Source organism: Aquila chrysaetos, chromosome 5, assembly GCF_900496995.4.
Source record: "Aquila chrysaetos chrysaetos chromosome 5, bAquChr1.4, whole genome shotgun sequence".
Classification (NCBI taxonomy): Eukaryota; Metazoa; Chordata; class Aves; order Accipitriformes; family Accipitridae; genus Aquila; species Aquila chrysaetos.
Window position 1 is genome coordinate 38,936,454 of NC_044008.1, and position 18,992 is coordinate 38,955,445.

The 18,992-nt window shown below is 45.3% G+C and overlaps 2 long non-coding RNA genes across 2 annotated transcripts; both read left to right on the plus strand.

Moving 5' to 3' along the window:
• The first annotated feature begins 1,492 nt into the window (after nucleotides 1-1,492).
• Nucleotides 1,493-5,116, plus strand: LOC115341129. Its single transcript, XR_003923299.2, has 3 exons — nucleotides 1,493-1,672; nucleotides 2,439-2,580; nucleotides 4,021-5,116. It is a non-coding gene; the product is annotated as an uncharacterized LOC115341129 (long non-coding RNA).
• A 3,273-nt stretch (nucleotides 5,117-8,389) lies between these two features.
• Nucleotides 8,390-18,517, plus strand: LOC115342259. The gene is made up of 6 exons (XR_003923693.1): nucleotides 8,390-8,689; nucleotides 9,042-9,110; nucleotides 9,255-9,379; nucleotides 15,706-15,844; nucleotides 16,444-16,544; nucleotides 18,494-18,517. It is a non-coding gene; the product is annotated as an uncharacterized LOC115342259 (long non-coding RNA).
• Nucleotides 18,518-18,992: the final 475 nt, after the last annotated feature.

Consider the following 18,992-nt stretch of genomic DNA (forward strand, 5'->3'; position numbering starts at 1 on the left):
GACAAGTTTATTGTGCACACTCGCAGCCCCAGAAGTGAAACGCTGCTTTTTTGCAGGGGGAAGAGGGAGTCGACTGTTTTCCTTTCTTTCTGCTCCTCTCTTTCAACATCTCGCTGAACTGCTTTCCATCTTGCCAGAGTTGGGTCCAAACCAGAGCAACCAGATCTGACTGCGTGTTTTGGAGGAAGTTCAGGTTGGATCCCTCCCTGCATCACAGCTTGATGAGGCAGTATCTGCGTACTTAATCCTCTTGGAGGTTTTGCTCTCGGATCATTTCTGCTCCTGGATTAGCATTAATGAAGAGCATGTGTGCTTCAGAGGTCCTGATCCAGGCCCTGAGAGCTGCAGCATTGCTAAAGGCACTGTTTTCTGCCTGGGTGTTACACATAGCTATTCCGAAGAACATTTAGGCTGAAAGAGAAGATTCCCTTGGAGTGAACGAAACAGGAACCTTTTGCAAAGTCTAATTTCAGTCTTTCTCCACTCACCCTAAAGATGAGGTTTTCCGAACATCCCAGCACCTTGCTAGCACCAATGTGCTTTCTAAATGTGTCTTTGTAAATCAAGCAGTTTGCTTTAGTGCCCACCAAAGAGCTGAGCTCTGCTGGAGCTTGGGAACGAAGCACTTGCGGTTCTCAGGTGCAGGGTATAAGCCATGGGAAGCTGAACCAGCATTTGATTTTGTACCATTGAGCAGGTCTGAGGTCTTCAGATCTTGCTCTGCCCTGGGCTCAATTACTGTGAAGTCCTCAAAAAGTAGTCCAAACCCACACATCTTTTGGGGAGGGATGTTGGTGTTGCAGAGGCAAGGAAATGTTCTCCGCAGGTTGCACATCCGAGCAGAGTGGCTGCTTTGGCAAGCTCGTCCCTTCCCGGGAGCTTGCAGCCTCTTTTCTCAATAGCCTCAAGACTTGGGACGTGATCTGTGCAAGTTGTGCTGAGCTGGTAGGGCAAGGGCCAGGAAGCTGCCAACTGGCACATCATGTTGCTCTCTAAACTGGGCAAATTTCTGGCCGTGAACTGGTGCAGCAGATAAACTGTGATCTGATGGCACAGAGGGACAGTTAGAAGGAACCTGTAGTGGGCTATTCCTCCCTGAGATGTTGCATCTTCTCCACCTTCCAGTACTTACTGCTCCTTCTTAGTCTTTGTCCATACACAAAGCGTGAACTGTCAGTGTATGTTTGTTCTGTAAAATGCCCCATCTGCTCTGCGACACGGAGTGGCAAGTGTCTCTGTGGACAGGCTGACCCTCCGAAAGCTAACAGCACGGCACAGAGACCATTCCAAATGCTGCTGCTGCTGCTGCTCCCTTTCTTTAGCTACTTCTTGGCCTGAATTAACAACTCTAGGTGTAAAATGCAGAAAGGGCTGGAGCAAAGATACTTTGGGCACCTATGTTTTCTGGTCGGGGGCAGTTCAGCTTCTCCCTTTGGGCTCTTCTAATATTCACTACCTCTCAGAAGGGCCCAGGAACGGCAACGATTTCTGTTTTCTCTTCCAAACCAGGCACCAATGCCGTGAACTGGAAGCCTGCAGCTGGGAGCAGAGAGTGGTTGTCGCAGTCTGCTGATCCCCGTCGGCTGAGGCAGTGCCCAGACATAGCGGCGCAGCCCCTTTCCACCAGCTGAGCCACGCACAGCGGCTGTGGCCCAACGGAGCCATGGGTCTCGTAGGTATTCACTCCATCTTGGCCAGTGTGTGTGAGCACAGTGTGCTCCTCAGCCTGTCTGCCTCCCGTCCACACAGCTGCCTCTCGCAGAGCCTGTGGATGTCTGCAGCAGCCTGCCCAGGCATGTCGCACAGTGTGCTTAGCTGACTACTAGCATACTGGGATACGGAGAGTATTTAAATGCGTAAGACTCTGGAGAGCCCCCTCTGGTCCCTCCTGCAGCCATGCTTGCAGGCTTAGGCTGGAAGGACAGCAGCTCTGGTTTTGAGGGTAGTCTCTGGGCACCCCGCTGAAGGCTTTAGGGGCAGACAGACATTTCTAATCTCTTTCTGACTCCCAAGGGCCCTCCCTTACTCCTGGAAACATGTGGCCTTGAGTTAAACTACATGGCGAGCTCTCTAATGTAGACTGAACAGCTCACAGCAGCAGTACAGGTTTGGGCAAAGTAGAGTCTTGTAGCTCTACCTATAGAGACTTTAAAATGCAGAGACCAGAGGGATCAGTGTAATTTCAGGGAAACAGTCATTGGAGCGCTTGTGCTTTTTCCCTTCTGGTTCTAAATGTTCAAATTCTCATAAATATGTGGGAAAAACTCTCCTTGGAATGGTTGTGCTGCTGAAACCGTTGTTGGCTTTTTGGAATTCCCTCTTTCATCTTGTTCTTTTTTTTAAAAATTATTTTTAGGGCTCTTTAGATGAGAACAGATTTGTATTCTTCTTTTCATGCTGCTTGCTTACCACCTGAAATCCTCATCTGCTCTTTGCAGTTCCCAACACAGCCACGAGCAATATCCTGAACAGAGCATTCTAACTTCAGGTGAAGAAAAGCAACAGAAGCAGATGGGCTCGTAAACAGCAGAGATCTGGCTCTCCCACAGAGGTCCTTGCGGAGTGGAAAGGAGCAGAATGGTTAGTAAACACTGAGGAACTTCCATTTTCTGGGCTGAAATGTGATAATCTGGGGAGGGAAGGACAGTGTAGGAACAGTCATATTCTGGCACAGTCAGCTATTCCCAGCAGAAGCTGTTCATGTTAGAACTTGTAGCGAATTGGAGAATATGGGAAAGGGGGGTACATTTTCCAGCATCAGAGAATTTGTGGGTGATGAAAACAAGATTTCCAGCAGCCCTTTTGTGCTAGCATTTTAGTCTTGGTTTCTAAAGAGGTATCCTACTGTTTCTCTGTTATTCTTCCCTCCCCTTGAATTACTTCTGAAACTGTCAGTCAATCAGTTGTAACTTCTTTGATAACAAAATTCCCACAAGTTACCTGAAGGTTTGCAGCTGGACCGAGGAAAAAGAAACCCAAAGTAGAGTCCCCACTGGTGGAATAAACCTCAGCCATGCATCCATTCGGAGAAGCAGCAGCAGCCAGCTGGCCAGGCAGCACACGTGCTGCTCCGAACTAGCGTGCGCTGCCCTTCGCCCAGCCAAGCATATACAGGACGTGGAAGTGAGCAGGAACACTGTGGGGAAGGGCGGGGGGAAGATGATCTGTGGGATCTAATTCCCTAATAACCCAGCTGGGGTACTTCAGCTTCTCAGGGATCTACTTGTTGCTGCACGTGTTCCACTAGCGGAGTGACGGTGAAGAGAACCAGGGTGCATAAGCCTCATATGTGAAGTGTGGGTAGCCGGTTTGTCTGTCCGACCGTGTCTGCTCCTGCAGGTGCACCAAAGGGACAGTCGCAAGGGAAATGGGAAGAAAAGCCTAGTGCTGACATAACCTGTCAGGGCCTTCGGACTGGGTGTTGACAAACCTCTGAGTACATCTAGCTGCCCCCAAGAAGCAGCACGTGTACTGTTTCCTGAAGGGACGCAGATCCCTGACTGTATAAATTCTGTGTTTTCTTGTCCTTTCCTTACCTTCTGTGTAATAGAGCCTAAGAGTGAAGCAAGCAGGCAGGTGTCTTCCCCCGTTAGAGGGCTGGGGATTCCTCCTTACTTTTCTTTCATGCTTGGGCAGGACCCTTTCTCCTGCCATTTCTAGCCACCCTTTGCTTAACCGTGAACCCAGGGGGATTCGGTTGCTTAGCTTTAGAGCCAGGAAATGAATGAAGAGGGGCAGGAAAAGAAAGAAAACAGAAGAAGGAGCCTCACTTTGATAGTTTATGGAGTCCAGAGAGATTTCTATAAACCACATGGTAGCAGGTGTAAAAGAAATGAAAGATGATAACCAACGTGCAATAATGGAGCAGCCCAAAACTCCCACAGCCCAGTGAGTCTCCAGAAATGTTGGAGAGGCTTAAACAGCAATTTAATGTGTACCTGCTGGCAAAGAGCAGCCTCTCCACCTTGTTCCTGTCAAGAAGAGCTCCTGATTCATGTTGTGTTTTTTTTCCTTGGACAGGAAGACTACTGCAGATCCTGTGGTGTGCAAGAGTCACGGAGAAAAGAGACCTATGAAAGATGGCTCCAGGTTGGGGTTTTAGAGAGGTTTGTGCTTGATCTAGGGTTGAAAGGTTGGTGTTTCTATTTTTCTTGGGGATTGGGAGGAGAGAGATTACTGAGTCCTTGAGTCTCAATGTAAAACGATTAGAATCTGGAACAGATTCCCAAAATACATTTAGGGATGACTAAATGCACAAAGCAGCTTGAATATACCTACCACCAGAGTTCATCCAGTGCTGGATAAAGCCTCTGAAATGGGCAGTGCTTTAATAAAGTCCATATGTCTGGGGACTCAAAATACAAGAAAAAATTATGGGGAGGGAGAGATAACACTTCCTCCATTTCTTAGAAAGGGAGAAAATGCCAAAAAGTTACTAATTTTTTTCCTGAGGCATTCCTCAGCTGGACAAGAACCACTACAGGTTAAGACGATCCCCATAACCTGACACTTGCAGAACTTCATCCTGGCACAAGTAGTTCTGGCATTTCTAGGGAGATCTGTAATTCCAAGTAATAACCTTGGAGGTTAATTGAAGTCTGAAAATAAGTTTATTTGGTAGGTGGGCTAGAGGGGATTTTAATTATGTGTTTAGATCAGTGTTGCTTTAAGCATTAATTTTCCCTGGGAAAGCAAGCTGTATATCAGGAACAACACCTTCACACAGCTTAGATTTGGAGACAGAAAATCAGGGGGGACTGGCAAAAGCCCATAGCCTGTTATGGCAGACGGAAATGAGCTCTGAATTAAAAGAATCTCTTTTGTTTGTTTTAGGCCAAAAATAACTGGACTCTGGGTAAGTCCTGATTCCCTGAGAATGGGAGCTCAGTAGTTTTTTGACAGTCAGGCTGTCAAAAGAAAGCTATCCGAAATGCAGACTACACACGTCTGAATTTTTTTTTACCTTATTTCTCTTTTCTGCTTTGTGTGTCATATTCTCCTTGCAGCTTTCCAGAGCAGAGTTACCCTTCCACTTGTTCCCCTTTGCCCCCTGCTGAGTCAATTCCTTTATTTTCCACCGTTATTTGTACTGTAGTCACTCCCAGAACCTGGGAAATCTTCCTCAGAAGTCTCCTTGTCTCCTGAGCTTACTGCCAACTCTCCCACTAAAGCTTTTAATTCTTTGTTACAAAGAAGAATAAAAGGCCAGAAAAGTGTGCCATGACACCCTTTAAGGTGCCATTACCCTGTAATTCTTTAAAAACTCTATATGCATTTATAGTTGCTGAGAAGTGCTGGAGCGGGAAGCCTACAGACTAAATTGGTGGTAGCACATGAAAGAGAAGCAAGTGCTGTGGCCTGGTATCAGGCACCGGGTTCTGGTTTTGGTTTGGACACTGACTCACTCGGCCAGCTTGAGGAAATTGTTTCCCTCCTCTGTGCACCTGTTTCCACTCCCCACCTCTAATTGTCTCCCTGGTTAGACTAAGAGCTCTTCAGGACACGGCCCGTCTCTCGCTGCGTGTACGTACAATGCCTCAGCACAATGGAGCCTTGTCTTGGTTGGGGCCTTAGGTGTTCGAGTAATACAAACAAGAATAAAAGGTATGCCCAGACAGCAAGGCAAGCTTCCCAGACATGCTGCCCTGCAAGGATGTCTGAAACCCAATGTGCTGGGAGCTGTCTCTGTTCCCAGTCCTTGGCTTCTCTCAGCCGGCCAGCAAAGCATAACCAGTTCCAATTACAATGGTGAGGTGAACTGGCACGTTCCCAGTTCCACTGGGAACCAGTGTGAAATCACTAAACTCATTTTGCAAACTCAAGCAGTGCCTGAGAGGAACCTCCAAACCGCGCAGCTACAGACCTGCCTGGAGCCGTGCCATCTCCCTGCAGGTGAAAAGCTCCTTACGTCAGCCCTGAAGCTCAGAGCCATCTCATCCCACTCCCAGCCCACACTGCACACGCTTGAGCCTGCTCCAATTTGCCAGCAGAGAAACGAGCAAAAACATTTTCTCCTTTCCTCCCTTGTCTGAGGAGGTGCATACACGTCTCTCTGGCTTTTCTTCTTGTCCAATGGCTTTTGCATAGCCCCTTCCTCCCGTTGTTTGTTCGTTCCCTGCACTCCATCCCATCTTTTGTGTTCCTCCCTGGTTTGATACAGCATCTCGCTGGTCCTGCTTCACACTAAGAGAAGGGGTATTAGATGGATTCCCCATAGAGTATAAATTGAATGGAGAGAAGTGGCTGGTTTCCCAGCAATAATTTATCTGATTAAAAAAATACTCCCCAAACTCCCCCTCCTCCGCTGGTCCTACACCCCCTCCAAAAAGAACATTGGCACTCGGGCTAGTGTTTGAACTGTATTATTCAAATTGCTGGAAGGGGGATTTAGATGGGAAAATAACTGTCAAAAGATGGCTCTCTGGGGATTTTCCCCAGAGCGTGAGCTCTGAAATTTGGAACATGGGTTGTTGTATGGAGGAGGCAGAGAGTAAATAATTCTGAGTCAAGTACCTCCATGATTGCTAGCTTTGCCCTCATCTAACAAATATCTTATACAGATATGCACAGATGCACATGCTCACACACATGTGCCCCTGCACACACATTTCATAGAAGAAGCCATTAGCAGTAACGCCAAACCACAGCAAGCTGTTCCTGCTGTTCCCTTTCTTCTCTCTTTTTTTTGCCTTACTTCAGGGCTGATTCCAAATAAATGAAGAAATCCGCTTCATAAAATGCCTGTCTCCTTGTTTGTTACCTGTACAGGTTTTATTCCTTTTAAATCAGCGCTATCCAGGGCTGATAATTTTCTTCTCCTGCTGAAGCCAACATTCCTTTACTCACATAGACTGTTGTAATTGGGGAACGGAAAAGTCACCCTGACACCCCTCTTCATCACAGCAATGCAGCGTAGGTGACCTGAGCTATGTATTTCTGGCCCATCTGTATTTCGCTGTTGCCTTTCTCTTTGAGGCAGAGAGGCAGGTATTTTACATTTCATACTGCTCCCACAGTATGCAGTGATTTATAACAGGAGCTACCTTATTAATGTCAAGGGCAGAATTGCTACCGATGTTCAAGCTGCAAGAGCGTATGAAAATCATTTAGTTAGCTATGGCATGGTCCCAGCACCGAGGGCTGTTAGCTGATGTACATTCCTCTCTCCGCTCACAGCCTCCGCCAAGTCTGCATGCTGGTTTCTGGGCCAGTGGGTGAAACGTGAACAGGCCCATTCTGAGCCGGAGCTTTTCAACCTCGGAGCAACCTTAAGCTAGTCACCAGGGCTCAGGTTTCCTTGATTTTTGACAGGAGTACTGTTCAGATGAAACCTCTCTCCACTCTTTCTGGAGGATTTACGCTGCCACAAGTCTTCATTTTTTCCAGATGTTTTACCTAATAAATCAAGGAGTCTCATCAGAGGATTCAAATCCAAAAGCTGTTACCATGACTTCAAAGGCACAGGCTGGAATGGAAAGAAGAAGTGCAGACATTTTATACCACTCTGTAGTCACTGATCATGAAAATACACTCCGGTTCCAGGATTTTTTCCCGTGGATATCAAAATTCCACCATGATTAAATAAAATGGTGCTGTGCTCCTTCAGCCAACCTTTGCTTAAAAGAATTGAGCTGCAGCACTCGCACGCTGTACGGTTGGCAGTAACCGAGGATGGGGCTGGTCCTGAGAGAAGGTGAGCTCTGCCAAACTCCGTCCAAGATCAGGGACCGTTAACTCAGGTTTGAACTCACTCTGTCTTTTCAGATCATTGGCTGCATATTTTCTCTCAATGCTAGGTTAAGCTTTTTTCACGTAAAGGATTCAGACATCCGTTCATATTCTTCAGATATTTGGGAAAGAAAAAGATAAAAAGAGTTATATGGCTGCAAAATGGGATTGTGATTATTCATACCGGTTTGTTCCTTGGTCAAGAATGTAACTCTCTTTTTTCTAGATATAGTGAACCTTTTCTTTTTACGGTGTCTGTGTGGTGTCATTTTCTTTCACTGTTACATTTCTAAAGATAAATGCTCTGGTGTTTTGAGAAACTGTTATGTATGCGTTTCTAATTACTTGATAGCACAGTGTACGGCAGGATAATGTAATGAAGAAACGCAGCTGAAGAAAGAAAAAATGTTCCTACGTGTAGGTGAGCAGAAGACCTACAAGACTGCGTTTTGGTTCCTTGCTTTCCCAAAGAGTGCTGGCATGGCTCCGGCTGCGCTAGGTGCTGCCCATCAGAGATGCCCAAGTTAGGCTGTGTTCTGCAGCAGCTTCTTCTGGCAGCAGTGCCAAGGCAAGCTGCTCTTCTTCACCCTCCGCCTTGTCTTCCCTGTCCGTGCAGATAGCTGTGGGGCTGTATCCTAAGCAGTTTCCCATTTGGATTTGTCTCACCACTCCACTAACAGTTGTATGAACAGGACTGAGTGGATGGTGCCAGGCAGGAACAGGCTGCTGGTGGCAGGAGGGAGAAGGTGGTGTGGCTGTGGGGAGCCCCTTCAGCCATGAAGAGAGGTGCCCAGGTTAAGTGTTGAGTTTCAAGGGAGAATTTGGACTCTCTCCTTCACAGGGCTGCCCTGCGCTGCCTCCCTGCAAAGCCATGAAGAGGGGAGGCTGTGACAACCTCCCGAGGGTACCTACAGCAGGTGGTATGAGCAGAGACTTTGGCTTGTGCTGTCTGAGGATTCTGGTACGTGAATAAGTTATCACTGGGGGCCTGTTGGGGGAGGGCTAAGCCAACCCTATCTTACACTGGTTGTAGGTGTTAAAAGCATGCAGAGAGTTCTTACTGCAAAGCAGATGTGTGGTAAACTGCTTGCAGGCCAGATCTCTAAGGGAAGTGGGGACTGTAGCACTTGGAGTGTTTTGAAAATACTCTGCAACCCCCAGTAAACACTGTAGTTATGGAAAACAGACTTGGGACCTGAATTTACTCCAGTTAGACTATATTCTATGTGTCCCAGGCAGCAGGGAGCAAAAGGGCATTTGGTCCTGCAATGTGTTTAACCAGATCTTGAAAAATCACCATGGTTGTCCAACAGGTAGATGTTTCGGAGAAGGGAACGTTCTGCTGCATTCTGGTGGAGGGTTGTCAGAGGGGGAAGAGCCAGGTATGTATCTCCTGTGTTGTAACGGTATGTTCAGACTGAAAAATAACCTCATCTAAATATTAATAATAAAATAACAGTTACCATGATACACTTTGTTCCTGCCACAGACTTCAGAAAAATTGCTCCTTATCTTCCCTCCCCCAGGATGCTGAAGCCCAGCACCCCAAACTGTTGTGACTGCTTGGGATTGATGACATCTAGAATGATACATGTTGGATCATCAGAACAGAGTGGGAGCAGCACAGCTTGGTTTCAGGAGCCAAAAATAGGTACTGTCATTTCTGAGCTGAAGCCTGCCTTCTCTTTCCCCACCCAGCCCTGCCTATTTGGCACATGCAGCACATAATCGTTGTGTTCACATCATACCAAAGAAAAACCACATTCCTAAAGCAAGCAGTGCGTTAAGTAGTGGACATGCTTTGGAGGCAGAGTATATTATGACATGGATCCTACATTAGTGAGCATCAATGACAGTGGTTTGCAGATTTGCTACGGGCAGTGGGTATAGAAAGGAGTACAGCTCATCTGCTGCATTGCCATGTAGAAAAGCATTGGAGATGTTCAGAGATGTGCTGTAAAATAGGGAGCTTAAATTCCTTTCACTGGACAGCTGCTCAAATACTTGTAATTGAATGATTGAGTGATGAATGTAGCACATTTGATTTTTCTCTGAATCTTTTCTCTCTTTTATTCTGTAGCTCTGTGAATCTCAGTAATGCTTTCACCTTTTTTTAAAGTCTGCTCACTAGAGTATTTGTCTGCTTCTGCCAAACCCCAAAGCTACATTTCATTAAAAAAACCTGATTATTCAGGAAGGGTGAAGTCTGATTCACAAAGATAACGCTCTTTGAAGATGTCTGCTCCTTTGGTAGTGACTGATTTAAATGGGTTCCATTTTAGTATGCCTCTTATGCTGTTCTCAAGGCCACACAAAGGAGGAGGAATTGTGTGAGGCCATATAAATCAGGGTTTGTTATAGGGATGTCAAACACAACTGCACCATGGGGTGTTAATAGTGAGCAGGCAAGTAGTCAAAAGCAAGTCAGAACCAACTAACAAAAGCCACAAAGCTAATCTGTCTGGTTCTTGATGCTTCCCAAAAGTGCAGTGTCTGCACACTCATATTCTCTTCTGGGAGAAGCTTGGGGTGTTAGACTGATCCGTATCACACTTTCAAAGTGCTCCAGTAATTGGATAAGTAGGTTTGGTGGAACATCTTTGGTTCTCAATTTCTTCCATCAGGAAAGATCTAAAAATGAAGCTATGTGAGCACATCATCAGTCCAGGTCTCTTCCTATTTACTAACACCAAGCTCACTCCACTGGATTTGTGCTCAGCGAAAGCAGTGGTGACCAGGCTGCTGGACACACAGCAAGGGACCTGTTGGCTTAAACTTCCATTGAACAGTTCATCATTGTGTGGAGGAAGAAAACTCCCAATCTTTGTGCACGCGAGTAAGAGTTTCCTCCTTTTCCAGCAGCACTTTGTGGGCAGAGTGGAGGGCAGCCAAGAAAATTTAACCAGATTGAGAAATACAAAAAACCTTTTAGCGCACACTTGAAGCAAAAGCTCTCAAGCAATGTTTCCTGTATGCTCGACCACAGAGATACTGCACGCACCAGATCCTTTCTTTAGAAATGTTCACCCTCGACATGGCTGCTGCAGTGGGCCCGGTGTTGCGTCTCATGGTCAGATTCTTGCAGGTCTCTCCCTACATGCGGATTGTTTATGTGTGGGTTCGTTGCGAGTTAAATCCCAAGGCACTGACTCCACCGAGTTCCTGAGTGCTGGAATAAGAAGTGATTTGGGATCTCAGAGTGCAGCCTTTGGAGAAGGTGCTAGTGCACGTGCTTTCCCCCTTCCTCAGTTCCACAGCATAGGAAGCCTCGAGCACTTCACGTTTTCGGAGGTTTCCGCTCACTCTTTCCATCACCTGCTCTTAAGACTTAAGGCTGCATGATGGACCATGAGTCTTCAAGGCAGGTTTGTGAGTACAAAGCGTATCGTGGGGGGACACAGTTTTCTCTCCCAGAACGATCTCACAATCTCTGCAGCTTTCCAAATACCTGTTAGTTCAGAAGAGAAACTGAGCTCAAACCTCCTGAAAAGTAGTGTGCTTTCTAGTCAAAATGAAGCTGTTAGAGCTTTAAAATGGGCCACGAGACTTCCTTTTTACGGAAGGAATTCAAGACAGTGGAAAGTTTCAGGGATTGAATGTAGCTTGTGAGCCAGGATCTTGGATGATCACGAGTCCATTGGACAGACTGCACACACATGCATGCACATGTGCCTGCGAGCACATACCATTGTGGTTTCTATATTAGTTTTTGTTATTTCTCAATATTCCCATTAATATTTAATGTATTTATCTCGGTTGCTGGTAATTACAGCAGTGAAAGTGCTGACTCTGGTGTCCTTCTGGGACATGACATTGGCTTGGGACAACCCAACATTTTTGTGTGGGCCTGCAAAAAATGTTCTGCCCACTACCCTCCAACCCCAAGAACATTCCTGGCTTCTCTGATAACATCCTTAAGCACAGCACTGCTAGAAAGACTTTTCGTGTAGATTAATGACCTGACACTTCCAAATATTATTTTATTTTCCAGGGCTTCTGGGTCACTAGAAGCTATTTGAGTTCTACCTATTCCTAGGAAGAAGGACTTCAGCTATCTCAGTTCTATACCTACAGTGTCCCTCCGTTTCACAGCTAATATTTTGGAAATAAACAAATTTGGCAAGACTAACAAGCAGGGAATGAGAGTCCAGACCAGGACAGACTGCCATAACGGTGGTGCCCCGATAGCTTTTGGGAAGACAGTAGCTGAAATGGGAAAGGAATAGCCCTGGTAGGGAGGGTGAGCTGGGTGAACTCCGGGAAGGGAGCAACAGAAGGTGCTGCAGGTCACAGCGGAGCGGCGTTGACAGCTGTGGAAAGGGTGGCACGTGCTCCAGTTAAGGTGCAGGGACGTAGTTGTGATCCTTGGGGCTGTCGGGTTGTATTGCGATGGTGACAGAAATGATTGTGGGGGAATGATGGGTCAGGAAAGACTGAGGTGCAGCTGGATAAAGCCAGCTACTAGCCAGCGGGGTTCATGTCTCCCTTTAAAATCAGGTCAAGCAGAATCCCGCTTCTCATCCTAAGTGAAAGGGCTGTGTTTAGGAAGTCGGGGCTCTCAACCAGCCAGCTTGTCTGTGGGAGCTGGGAGCGCTGCAGGGCAGAGGAGAGGATGCACTCAGACAGACTCGGTGTGCGCACAGGTACCCTCCAGCTTGATGCACAAAGCTGGATTTTGCCTTTGCGAACATTTGCCAATTATAACATATCATGTGCGTCAATAGTGCCTCTAACTTGCCTTAATACCTTTTTATGAGAATAAAATTTGTTCTTATATGGTGCTTTTCATGCTTGAGGCAGTTCAAAGCGCTTCGCTAAGCACAGTAATGAGTTAGATCTGGGGAGCGCAGTGATTGTGTAGGCAAATATAGGGACTATTATGTGCTCTGCAATAATTCACAGAGCCGCCTAAGCTAGAAACTGTTTTATTTATTGAAGGGAGGAATGTTGGCTGGATCTCGTGGTTGTCCTCTGGAAGATTTTAATGATCTTTAGCTTCCGTATAGAATGGCACCTCAGAGAAACTGGAGCCAAGAGACCTCGCTCGAGGAACAACACATGTAGCTGTGCAGCACCAAGGCAGCTGTGTCTGCTGAGGTGAGGGGCCCAAGATCAGCTGCAGCCCTCGAGCCCAAGATTTACCTTTCTCAAGCATATTACATCTCTCTGAATCCTCTCAGTGCCTTTAGGCTGACTCTGTTATTTGATGTCCTCTTTTACCTTACTTTTAGTTATAAAATAAAAGCTTTTTTTGTGCAGGACCTTCCACCCCTAGGTCTTGAAGAGGGATTACCGAGTTTAACAGTGACACTGCGAAACACCATGGAAGTATTGCAGTTCTCCACAGGAATAAAGGGAGATTTAAGGCTAGATCCAAGCAGATGTCTGAAGTTAAATTTGCACAGAATTCAGGCACCTCAGTCCAAAGTCATGATCCTGAAAAACCTGCTCTCAGCTTTCCCTGCTGCAGGAGCTGCCTATGCATGGCAGACACTTAATTTTCAGTGTTTAACTTCTTTCTGTGCCTTCTTAAAGGCATTTGGGGGTATGTCTTCCCAGACAGACCTTTCCTGCTAACCTGCTGGCAAGACTGACTGGGATCTCTTCCTAAAATATTTGGGTCAAAATAAACTGGTCCAGTGCAGGAGGGCAGTAGCTGCTTCCAGCGGCCTGCCCATCTGTGCTGGTAGGTACCCTGTGCATGACTGCAAAACAGCATGTGCAGTCCCAGTCCTCAAAGTGAATTCACATCTTTTTACCTTTTCTAGAAAAGGCCAAATGAACCCTAGTACATTGCCCTTACCTTCTGTGGGTATATAGCGAGGGTTAGGGTCCCCTTCCTACTATTAGATAGGCCTTGATGGAAAATACACATTATCCACTTCTGCACTGCAGTGATATTTCTCCAAAGGGAGCCAGCTTTTTCCTATTGCTCTATGATTACAGAAGCTTAATTAAGAAAGCGAGTGGAGTCAAATAGGAAGGTGCTGCCCCTCTAGGTATTGTCTCAGCATACACATCTTCAGAGACTCATTACTTACACACCGACCTGGCCTGTGCAGCTTGATTCTTTTGGGCTGTTTAGTGTATTCAGCTTACTGAAGCGTTTGCCTTCATGGCAGAGGCTCTACTCTTTGGTGTCCCCTTGGCACACTACAGCAGTAGTAATTAGCAAAACAGTTAAGTTTCTTTGGCATTTGTGATGCCCCAGGAAGCATCCCATGTTCAAGGATAGCCTTGAAACTCCTCCTTAAGCTCCTATGAGGCCACTTATGCTGCGGCTCCTGGGAACAAAGAGAATTTGCATGACTTTTCAACATCTCCCACCTGCCCCGTGATTTGTGTGTTAACTCTGAATAACAGTCATTACTTCTCTGGAGTTCAGGGCACCAGAGGGTTTCAAACTGCATTGCAAACAGGGCAACCCCTCTGACGTGAATAGAGCTGGTCAATTTGTAGTGTAAACACAGTGACTTATTATCGAATTCACTTCCTAGCAATTGTAGCAGTGAGGATAGAAAGGTGTCACTTCAGGCTCTTCTGGAATGGGACAGGGGAGAGCAAAACTACACCCAGCTAAGACTGTAAGTAAAGACTAATACTATCTCTAATTGAAACCAAACAAAACATTCAAGTAGACAGCCTACAAGTGCTTTACAAAAAGTGGAAAGCAAATGCTTTTTTGTATAAGCATTAATCTCTATGCCTCACTAGGGTCATAAGCACTAGTGAGAGTGCAAGGAGAGCATTCAGCTCAGTCAGCACCAGTCTGTAAAGATCTATGTCCAGTTTTGCACTTAATTCTGTTTATCTGGGGCTATTAATTAGCTCCTTTCAGTTTCCCTGTGAAGATCTGTATGTTAGGTCTACTGAACACTCTTGCACATAAAGATCCGTCATTGATCGCTTGGGCAGCTAAATTGGCTAGACAGTTCACTACTCAAAGGTATCTTAACTTTGCATCATTTTCTGCTGGGGCAGGAATACTGGGGATGACTTCAATCTTATTGTAATCTGCTTGTACACATTGCTTTTCTAATTTCATGCCTAGGTATGGCATTTCCATTACAAAGGAGTTTTGTTGGTTGAGCTCTGCTGGTCTGGGTCTTTCAAAAGCTGATCAGAGCTTCTGGTCATGTGCTTCTACTCTTTTCCCTCAGAACAAAACATCATCTACCCAGATCCTAGGCTATCAAAGCCCATGAAACAGTTCAAGTGCCAAACACAACCCAAACGGCAGCCTGAGAAAATTATGTCTCCCATAGGGGCTGTTGAATATGCACAAACGTATGGTCTGTTTTCCTAACGTGCCTGTCAGAACCCTGCTGATGCCTCCAGCAGAGAAAAATATTTGGCATAGGCCATTTCCCCCCAAACTTTACTCCTTGCAGGAAATAGAAACTGTTCTTTTCCTAGATATTTATTTGTGCTTAACTGTAATCACAAAGGGTTGCATTTTTCCCCTGTTCTCTGGTGACTCATGAGTGTCCGCTTGCTGTCAGTTCTGCATTTCCTCTTACCTTTCACAGAGCTGCGAGCCTTTTCACCCCTTCTGCTAGCGTCTGCTATACTCCACATAAAAATTCAATACGGGAGATGAGCTTTAAGATGGGTGTGCTTTATTCAGGTTTACTTAGAACCCTGTGCAGGCTTCCCTGTTTTTTTCTTTTTTTTAAAATCTTCATTCCCTGCTAAAGGTGTTCTTCTAATGTGAACAAGACTTTTCAACACAAGTATACATGCTGCTAATTTTTCAGACCATCCCTTTTGCTGTCTGTTGTTTCCCCATACATTTAACAATGGCTTCCTTTGGTCAGAGAGAAGATCCCCACTGTAAGTGCTGACTTGGAGTGGTTCACTCACTGCCCAATTTCAAGAGTCTGCTTGTAGCTTTGGGGGGGGGGAGTTAATTAAGTTCCTAGCACTGCATAAGTTAGTGTACAACTTATAATTAATTAATATCCATTTATCTTTCAGGCTGTGGTTTGCTTACCTTCTGCTGCAGTGTCACCCCACCCACCCCGGGCCCACGAAATACTCCAAATGGGGAATTTGTCCACACTGATCTCTTATCTGAGTTCAGTTAGCCTTTCAACACTGCAAATAAGCTATTCAGGTGAGAGAATCACAGAGCTTTCTGTGCTTAGTCCTTCTTTACATACATCATACCTGTCATTTTTAGGTGAAGTGCAAGATTTCTTAGCTTTGTCATTTCTAACGTGGCATTGTTCACCTGCATCAACTGAAAATTAGTAAAACCTTTCATGCGTCAGGACTGTAGCCAGGAACAAGACTAACTTCTTCATCTTTCTGGTTTGGAAATTGCTCACAGTGAGGTATTTGCCTTGCTCAGTGTCAAGAGTTCTCACTGCTCACTTCCTGCAGCAGGAGCCTGTGCACAGTGTGTACTTCTTTGGGAGTCTTCTGGAGGCACCATACCCCATGGACTATGACATTTGCCAGAAATTGGATGCAATACTTAAAAAAAAAAAAAAAAAAAAGAGAGAGAGAATAAGAAAATAGGAGTGTTATGTGAGGTTTTTCTTCCTGATGTCTTTCACTGGTACTTTTTACAGCTTTCTTTTTAAGCTAAGCATAATACATGAGCTCTGCTCTTTAGTAAAAACACACATTAACAGCAGTAGTAGCAGTAAACATCAAAAGCATGTCAGTAATACTATTCCTTGTCTTCCCCTATGCTGCCTTCTCCAAAAGTATTACTTCCTAGCATGACCTGGCAGCGTGAGAAGTAGTGGCTCACTGCGGATACTGCGATGACAACCCCAGAAGACCAGATGAGTGCTACCTGATATCTGGTGAGTGGGCTAAAGGTCAGAAGGAAAAAGCTGGACTACCATTTGAAAGGATGGTTTAGACTAAACTAACAGATCGTGAAGCAAGTGTCAGCCTGAAAGAGGGTTTTAGAGGCAGATTGCAGCCATTTGGGGCTAGAAAAAACATTAGATTTGTGAGAATGCTTTTCTTCCTCTGTCAAATATATCTTATTTGTTACTTGCCTCACAGGGCTTGCATCCGAAAAATGCCATTTCTTTTCTTCATTGAATGTAAATGTTCATTCCAGACGATATAGACATAAACCTCAATTTCTTCTCAGACCTCACCGTAGGTTTTTGAACATGGAATGAGAGTCTTTTTGAGAAATGGATTTCTTGTTGAATACATACACTTCTGTACTTTCAGAAATGAAGGGTACTTCTGATAGCCTTAACCTCTTTCTCTACCAATTCCCCATTTTTAGCAATGTAAATTTGTTCCTAGCATCTAAATTCTCTCCAGTTTTTGGTAGTGATTCTTTTTAGCTGAATTTCTTTGGGAATGTGAAGGCATCTTGCTTTTATGCAAAATGTCCATTGCCTGTATAGCATAAGAGTATTTTCCTCCCAGATTGCCCTGCAAGCACATACCTCCCACTGCACTGAAGGAGGATATACCATTTCAAACTTTGGTCGTTTTAAGAGCATCCCCTCAAAAATGTGTATTAGTGGAGGGGGAGGTAGGTGAAGCAACAGCCTGGGCAACATATACAGTGTGGTGGTACCTGTTCACTACAAGGTGGATTAGCACCTTCACCTCTTTTCGGACCAGGCTGCTCAATGGGCAGTGATGTTCAAAAAGGACTGATCTCTGTCGGTATGAACTAGCAACCTTTAGTTTCCTGCAGTTCCCTCTGCTCCATTTAGTATCTCTGAATGTCTTTGTGTCTCACTTGGACACAAAGTCACATTCTGACCTCTTTGAAACTCATTTCATATTTCTTAGAATCAATAAACTCCAAATGCAGTAGCAGAAATACCAAGCAGTCAGTAAGTCCAGTCAAGTTATGTTAGAAGTAAAAGCGGCATGTTGTAAGGGCAACATTTTCTTAAGGAACTGCTATTCAGGCATATTTGTTGTTTCAATTAGTCTGATTTAGTGGCTCAGTCAGGGGGCTGCAGCCTGTAGCACTCAGACTGTAATTTGATTTCTAAAGCTGCCATTCAGGTACTAAGGAAATAAAAATACGTGGTAAAACCACATCGTGACAGCAGACGTATAGATCCTGATGTACTTAATGTGCAGCGTACCTGTCAGGAAGATACCAGGGTTCACGGCATGATCACCCACCTTTCATATCCCATCAGAATTGCATGTTTTGCTCTCGTGGCTTTGATCAGCAGTCCCCTGGGAGGAGCATGGAGAGGTGGGAGAATGGTGCTGTTTTTCCAGAACTGTTGCCCTGAAGGGATGTTTAAACAAAAAAAGAAAGTAAAATTAATGTCTGTGAAAAGTGCCAGATTGACAGCTTTAGCGAGTAAAACACACTACCTATTTGAAGGCTACCCACGTTTTATCTGCTTAGAGCTGTCAGCGCAGTACCATTCCTCAGCACGAAATGTATTCTTTTCTTTTTAAACTGTCCTTGTGTCTCCAAATTCCTCAATCCTGCATCTGAGTAAGATTCAGACAGCACTAATGGAGGTAAGAAGTTGGACTGCTGAAAACGAGGAAGAAATGTTGGCAAATTTGCCCTGCTTTTGGAGATGCTTAAAATTTGCAAGAGGCTAGAAATGATTTAAAAATAAAATTTATGCAGAATGATTCAAGGCATAGCTCTGCTTTCAAACTAGAAACTGCTGGGAACAGGAGCTTGTTTCTCTCCTTAGCAAATCAGGGCTGTATCACTGTTGTTGCTCTCTGAAAAGAGACCTCCATGCTCTTAGCTGACAGCTGACAGCTAACCAAGGTCTTGTCCGGACTTTTGCAGCACGCCCAGGTGCTGCAGCATGACCCCCTGCCTTTCTTGGCAGGAAGATGCTTTGAGAGACACCGTGATCACGATGCACAGATCAAGTGGCAGGAGCTCACTGGCAAAAGACAAGTCCTCCAGGACGCCAGGCATCCTTCAGTGGCACCTTATGAGCTTGGGGAGTGGAAACCCTGTCTAAATGAGGTCTTGGATCTGTTGCTTTATGGCATTGGTAACAAGATGTTTAACTTATTGGATAGAGTCAAATTAGGTCTCTGCACTTTTATGCATAGCTAAATTTACATCTGAAACCGCACAGTAAGCTCTTCAAAGTATCTGATACATGAACCTGAAGACCTGTTCTGAAAAGTTGAATTTTACAACTGTTTGAGCTTGTCCCTTTTTCAGATGACGTGGTAAAAATGAAGAAGTCTCATATTTCTTCCATGAAAATCCATTATATTTGTAGGAAATTCCTTCACAGCATTTGAAAGGGTGATAAGGTTTTGAGGAGCAT